We start from the raw sequence: 6,806 nt of genomic DNA, 5'->3' as shown, positions 1-6,806 counted from the left end.
TTTTTTTTTTTTTTTTTTTTTTCAATGAAAGCAAATACGCTGAAATAGCTAATATATTGAACATTTTAAAAAATTAATTTAAAAAATGTCCTTTTTTTATTTGAGATGTAAAGTAAGATTTAAAACCAATTTGTATATGTGGGGCAGATAACACCCATTGACTTCATCTGCTCTTGTAGCCAGTTATTGGACAGTCTATTAAAATAAACTCTCATTCTTCTATATTGGGCTTCACTTGTTTCTCAACTGCCATACAATTTCTATTTTTAGTGTAACAACAAAGTTGATGTTGCACTAAAAAACATTCAATTAAATAAAACAAATTTGAATTATTGCTTTTACAGGTAACTAAATTTTTATTTATTTGTATATATATATACTTTGTCTTTCATGGAGAATACTCATAAATTATGAAACTCTTCATTTTACTTTCTCCCCAACTCTGTCTTTCCTCTCCCCTTGGTTTTTATAGTTGTGTACTCTTCCTATTACCAATCATTATATGGTGTAATCTGGGTATGTTTTATGATCAACACTAGAGGGATTGTCTCTCTCGTCCACCCCATCAACCCAACACAGCGACTGCTCTCCATTATGTAGGAAAGGGTTTAAAGTTGTAGGTTAGCACTGCTGGACATAATGGTTGTCTCTGGATGTTCTTCTTATTGCCACCTACTTTACAGTGCACTGTGTGCATTTTTGTCATATCCCTCGAGGTTGTCTTATTGCGAAACCAGTAAGGTAACTGTTGTGTGAGAGTAAAAAGCGTCTTTGTGAAGGAATAATGGCTCTTATTTACAATTTGTTTCAGTTTGTAAATAAGGAGTTAAATGAGAGGGTACAATACATAGAAAACAGGTTTCTGCATTCCTTGAAATACTGGCAAGATTTTTTTTAGGTTGGCATTTTGTCTGATCAGATAAAAAAAATTTGAGTCATTGTTTGTATTCTAAATATTGAATGTTGAAGTGAACTAGTTTAAATTTTAAAGAACGTGATCGTTATGGTAAGTAAACTCATAGCCATTATTAGGTAAACTTAAATCTTTTGTATATGGTTAGTTTTATTTGATTCTAATACTAACTACTGATTGTATTTAAATTTTTGCTCATGTTAGCACTTGTCTGTTTTTGGTGATTAACTAGTATTATGATATCCAACTAAAGGCACCTCCTCTACATTACAAGAGTGTTGCATTCCAGAGAATGTTCAGTTTTTTTATTGTGTAACCTATTTTCCTATTGCGTTCTATGTAACATGTAAGTCAGATGGGGAGGTATGTTTAACATTGCAGCCAAATTATTGGAAACATAATGCCCACACAGCTTTTTTTTTTTTTTTTTTTAAATCCAACAGTTGCTGTAGTAATTCATTTTTAAAAAAATAACTATATTAGATGAAATGAACCTAATGGGACAAAATTTCAGCTGCTAGTTCAGGAAATTCTTCATTGTCCTTATTGTATGTAGCATATTAATATTACTAAGAAATATTACCAGTCACTGGCACATTGGGGAAAAAAAAAACTGCCAGTATACCACATGAAATAGTTTGAGAAGCACTGGTTTAGATCTAGTTGATACTTTAACTTCTTTCTGTCTCAACCTTGTTGTCAATGGCTGCAACTCTCTCTTCGCAGATTATTTAGTATTACCTTTTAGTTACTTGCCAAGTCCCTTTGAAAGTTTGAAAAACTTTGAGAATGATTTTATCTCAACTTCGGTAGTAAAGGGCTAAGATAATGTTGAAGATGTTATTAGCTTTAATTAAAACTCAGTATTTGACAACTAGACTCTTAATTGTCCTAATGGCTACTTTGGCTGCAGATGTTTAAGTGGACATGAATCACTGGCAAATTCAATACCTATTCAGAAATGGGCTCACTATAATTTGAATTTTTTTAACCGTCTTGTAAATTATTGATATGCAATGAGGAGGAAGTTATGTTGACAGATCTACAAAGACTTCTTTGTCTCTGTATAATGAGCACTTCTTTTTGTGTGTGTGTGTGCATTCATCCATTAATTTTGTGCTTACTGTAACAACCATAGTGGTCATGCATTCAGCACTTTCTCAAATGTATTTTTCAGCTTTGTCATAAAATTCTTTTGTTTTTAGAATACACAATTTGCTGATATTAAAGACCGTTTTTGTTCTGTTGCTCATAGTTTCTCAGATTATAACAAGATAATGCCACTACCAACATCTCTGCTCTGTAGTAACTGAGAATGTTATGTGGAGAATCTATTGTGATTGTCTGTACCTATTTTTCATGTCTTGTTCATCTTCATTTGTAAAGGCATAGCACAGCGAGTTTAGTATTTTAAGATACTTTGCCCTTTGAACACATTCTGATATAGCTTTTAAAGCAGACATGTACATTGTTAGATAACAGCAAATAATAATGGTGATAATAGTTAATTTTGTAGTTAAATAAAAGTGCTTTATACACTATTCAGTTAAAGGTAATATACGTGTTTTTAATGTAAACAGAATTATATTATACTAAGCAAGGTTTTGTTCACTTGGCTTTTTTGAGGACATGTATATCAGTTGATAAAAAGCTGAGATGTACAGTCAAGAAAAGCCAAATGAAATCTTGGTCTGAATATTATAATCATGTTTACCTTACATTATAATAAAAATGTGTGTTAACCTAATCCATTTGGGTTTCTCTATTTAATGCTAAGTGTTCTCTAAAAAAAATTGTAATTGTGATAATTTGACCTAATTTGTCAAAATATGTGAATGGAAAAATTATATCTAATATGTTAGTATATTTTCAACTTGGTCTAATTCACTATCTACTGCATGTTTTGTATTTATAAAATTTAATTTAAGAAAAATTGCTATGTTATAAATAAATCCTTTTAACTGGAGGATGGGTAACTCTGTATATCTATGTATGTGTGGTTAAGTTCACTTTGTAACAATGTGGTTTTGAATTTAGTCTCCCTGCACAGCATTTTAGACAAGTGTCATCTGCTATGACCTCAGACCAGCAAATACTTTGAGTGAATTTAGTTGATAAAAACTAAAATCTTTTGTATAATGAGATATACGAGTCTGCTTCCACTCTGTGGTTATCTGAAAAATTGTTCAGCTGCGGATGATGTTTATTGGCATTTCTTGGTCAATAAATTTGGCAGGTCTACTCTTTGGAAAGCAAGTGGAATAAGTTTTTGAAAACTAAGTAACAATTAATGACAAGTGCAGCTTACCAGCCCTGGTCTATCCGTCCAACCCATGCCAGCATGGACAATGGACATTAAATGATGATGATGATGATATCCTGCCGATAACAAAAAGTACAAAAAATGCTTTAACATTTATTGATCTTAATTCAGTCTAACAGAAATGGATGCAAAACAAGCAAACAAAATATATTTGGCACAGAAGTAACTTCACATTGAATTCATGAGAGGGAGTGATGCCAAAATATTGATTTGTTTTATCTTTGTATTAAACTCATAATGTTTTTTTGTTTTGTTTTTTTTTCCTGGTTTCAGTCTTTGGACTGCAACCATTCTGGGGCACTGCCTCAAAGGGGTTTTCGTCAAACATTTTTAAGCTTGGTGCTTACTCTATCAGTTCTCTTTTTGCTGAACCACAAAGTTATGGTAAACAAACCAACACCAACTGTCAAGCAGTTGTGGGCAATATAGGCACACGAAGGGCTTTCAATTCCCATCGACCAGATTTGCTCATAGGACTTTGGTTGCCCCAGGCCTATAGAAGAACTTGCCCAAAGTGGCATGCAGTTGGACTAAATCCCAGCTAGACCATGTGGTTGGGAAGCAAGACTGACCTTGTCGCACAGCCATGACTTTTTTTTTTTTTCGCTCCCCTGTATAAATGAATACTCTGCCCTTGAACTAAATTTGGTTCCTCCAGCGATTTTTAGGACATTAAACTGATGATTTTCTCTGAAACTGTTACGAATGTATTGCTTTTAGATTTCTCTTTCGTGGGAGGAAACAACTTTTCAGTGTGGGTATTGGTAGTTGAGTTTTTGTTTTCTCCTGGTTTAGATACTAACATATGAATCACTGGAACAGACTTAGGTATGGTTGTGTGATTAAGAAGTTTGCTTCCCATCCACACGGTTTCTGGTTCAGTCCCAGTGTGTGGCACCTTAGGCAGGTATCTTCTATAGTCTCAAGCTAATCAAAGCCTTGTTAGATTTGGTAGATGGTGGGGAAAAGGAAGCCCATTTTTTTATATATACACACACACGTGTGTGTGTGTGTATACATGAGTATGCTTGTTTCTTTGTCTTGACCTCACTTGGTATTTTAAATGAACAATTTGCAAGTGTTATTCTTTTTTTTTTTCAATCTTCCATAGAAGCTTTTCAAACCATGGGGGAAAATATCCTGCTTGGAAATAGGATGGGCATCCATCTGTAGAAATCTGCCTCAACAAGTTTCATCCAACTATGTCAGTATAGAAAAATGAACATTATAATGATTTGACTGACCTTTCAATTACAAGTCACTCAGCTAGGAACAAACATTGACTATTTCCAGTCAGATAGACTGAAATGGTAATCTGCCAACCAAAAGACAATACAATGGCTGTAGCAAACTTTGATTTTTCTGGCTTTAAGTTTTATACCAAACAGGCAGTATGCTATTTAGAAACAAAGAAGCAAGATAGTCAATATTTTCCCCTAAAATTCTGGCCTGATTGTGAATATAGTATACATACAACTTTGAAGTTACTTCATATATCTGTAATTTGCTCATCTTCATTTTCAAGTGATTGCACCATGTTCTGAATAACAATCCTTTCTCCATCTTTCATATACTTCTAATATATTATAATTGTTATTCATTTAGCTATCTATTCTAGTATATTATAATTATTATTCATTAAGCTATCTATGTACCCTCACAGTATTGTTTATTCCATGCCATATGTTGTAGTAAAATTAAGAAATCCAATGTTCAATTCTCTCATCTATTTTATCTCAAAGTTTTGCTTACTCCAGGCTGTATGTTATAGTTAAAGTTAAGAATGCAAATGTTCAATTCTGTTTCACTCTATAGCACTCATTATAATTATTATTGCTATTCATTTAGCTATCTATTCAGCAGTATTTTATAGCAAAGTTAAGAAATCCAAAGGTAGGTCTGGTGAGATTGCTGAGATGTTTGAACAGATACGTGTAGATTTGTACTGCATTCAAGAAGTAAGATGGAGAGGAGGTTCGCTAGGTTCCACATAGGTATACTCCTTGCTGAAAAATGGGTTGATAAGGTAATCAAGGTAGTCATAGTCTGTGATAGAACACTAAAGCTTAAACTAGTGCTGCAATGTGGATTAGCAACCATTATCTCAGCCAGAGCTACCTGATGAACAGAAAGACCGATTTTTATGACACCCTCTTGCAGACTAACTCGTTGACGAATGATGGGCCTTCTCTTTGTGGCTGGCAACTTCAATGGGCATGTTGGACAACATCCAGGAAGCGTGCATGGCGGCAATGGATTTGGTTCCCACAATGTGGAACGGACCAGGCTCCTGGAGTTCTGTGATGTAAATGATCTTATGATCTGTAATGCTAACTTCAGGAAACCTGTCCGTTGCCTGTTCACCTACCAGTCTGGTGGGTATACTAGACAGATTGACTACATTCTTGTAAGGAAATGAGAAAGATAACTACTTATAAATGCCAAAACATTCCTAGGTGAAAACTCCGCCCCACAACATAGTAGTTAGCGACTTCAGGATCAGGACTAAATGGGTGCCCAGAAGGCAACCAGTGTGGAAAAGAAGGGTCCTCTGAATTGATTGAGATTTAGAGGCATTTGACGAAAAAGTGGAGGATGTAGCATCACAATGTGGAGGACAACTGGAGGTTCCTATGAGACCACCTGTTGTGGGCTACTGACCAGATCGATGGCTGCTGCAAAGTGACTCAAAGGCTGAGGGGTTTTGTGCATTGGCACTTATCAAACTTGTATATTAGAGAGTTCAGAAAGTAATTGCATTCTTTTTCACCACTATGAAATATGAATCAACCAATCACATCAGAACCTAGGTCAAATGGGTGGGAACTGTCTAGAAATAGTAAGTCATCTCTTCTATTTAACAGAGTGTCATTCATAGTTATTTTGGAAATTAACCCCATGAAGGATAAGAACTTTATGAAATAACATAGTCATCATTGCTTGCTGTATGAGTTTCAAAAGAAAAGTACTGCTACAGAAGCAATGGAAAACATTTGTGAAGTGTATCTGGATGCAGTGAAAGCTTCTACATGTCAGCTGTGGTTTAAAAGGTTTAAAAATGGTGATTGTGACATATTCAATAAGCCTTGTTCTGGAAGACAACCTTTTGAATGAGACTGTTGTATCAGATACAGGTCAAAGCACCAGAGATCTGGTGCAAAACTACCCACGAATCCCCTCATGCAAATTGGGAAAACATTCCATCGTTTGCAGCAGTTTTCTAACCTACAATAATAACCTGTCATTTCTGCAGCACATTGTTACAGATGGTGGAAAATGGGTTTTGCATCACAACAGAAAACAAAAGATAGTGGTTATCACGTGATGAGAGCCAACATCAAAACTAGAACTCCATCCACAAAAATCCTTTGTGTTTGGTGGAACAAGAAAGATATTGTCCATTACGAGCTACTGGAACATGGAAGGACCATCAATGCAGATGTCTATTGCCAACAGCTTGATTGTGTAAATGAAAAATTACATTGAAAGTAGTCAGCTTTGGTAAACAGAAAAGGTGTTATTCTCCACATCATCATCATCGTCGTTTAACGTCCGCTTTCCATGCTAGCA

Source organism: Octopus bimaculoides, chromosome 5 (genome assembly GCF_001194135.2).
Source record: "Octopus bimaculoides isolate UCB-OBI-ISO-001 chromosome 5, ASM119413v2, whole genome shotgun sequence".
Lineage (NCBI taxonomy): Eukaryota > Metazoa > Mollusca > Cephalopoda > Octopoda > Octopodidae > Octopus > Octopus bimaculoides.
This window is presented reverse-complemented; position numbering follows the sequence as displayed.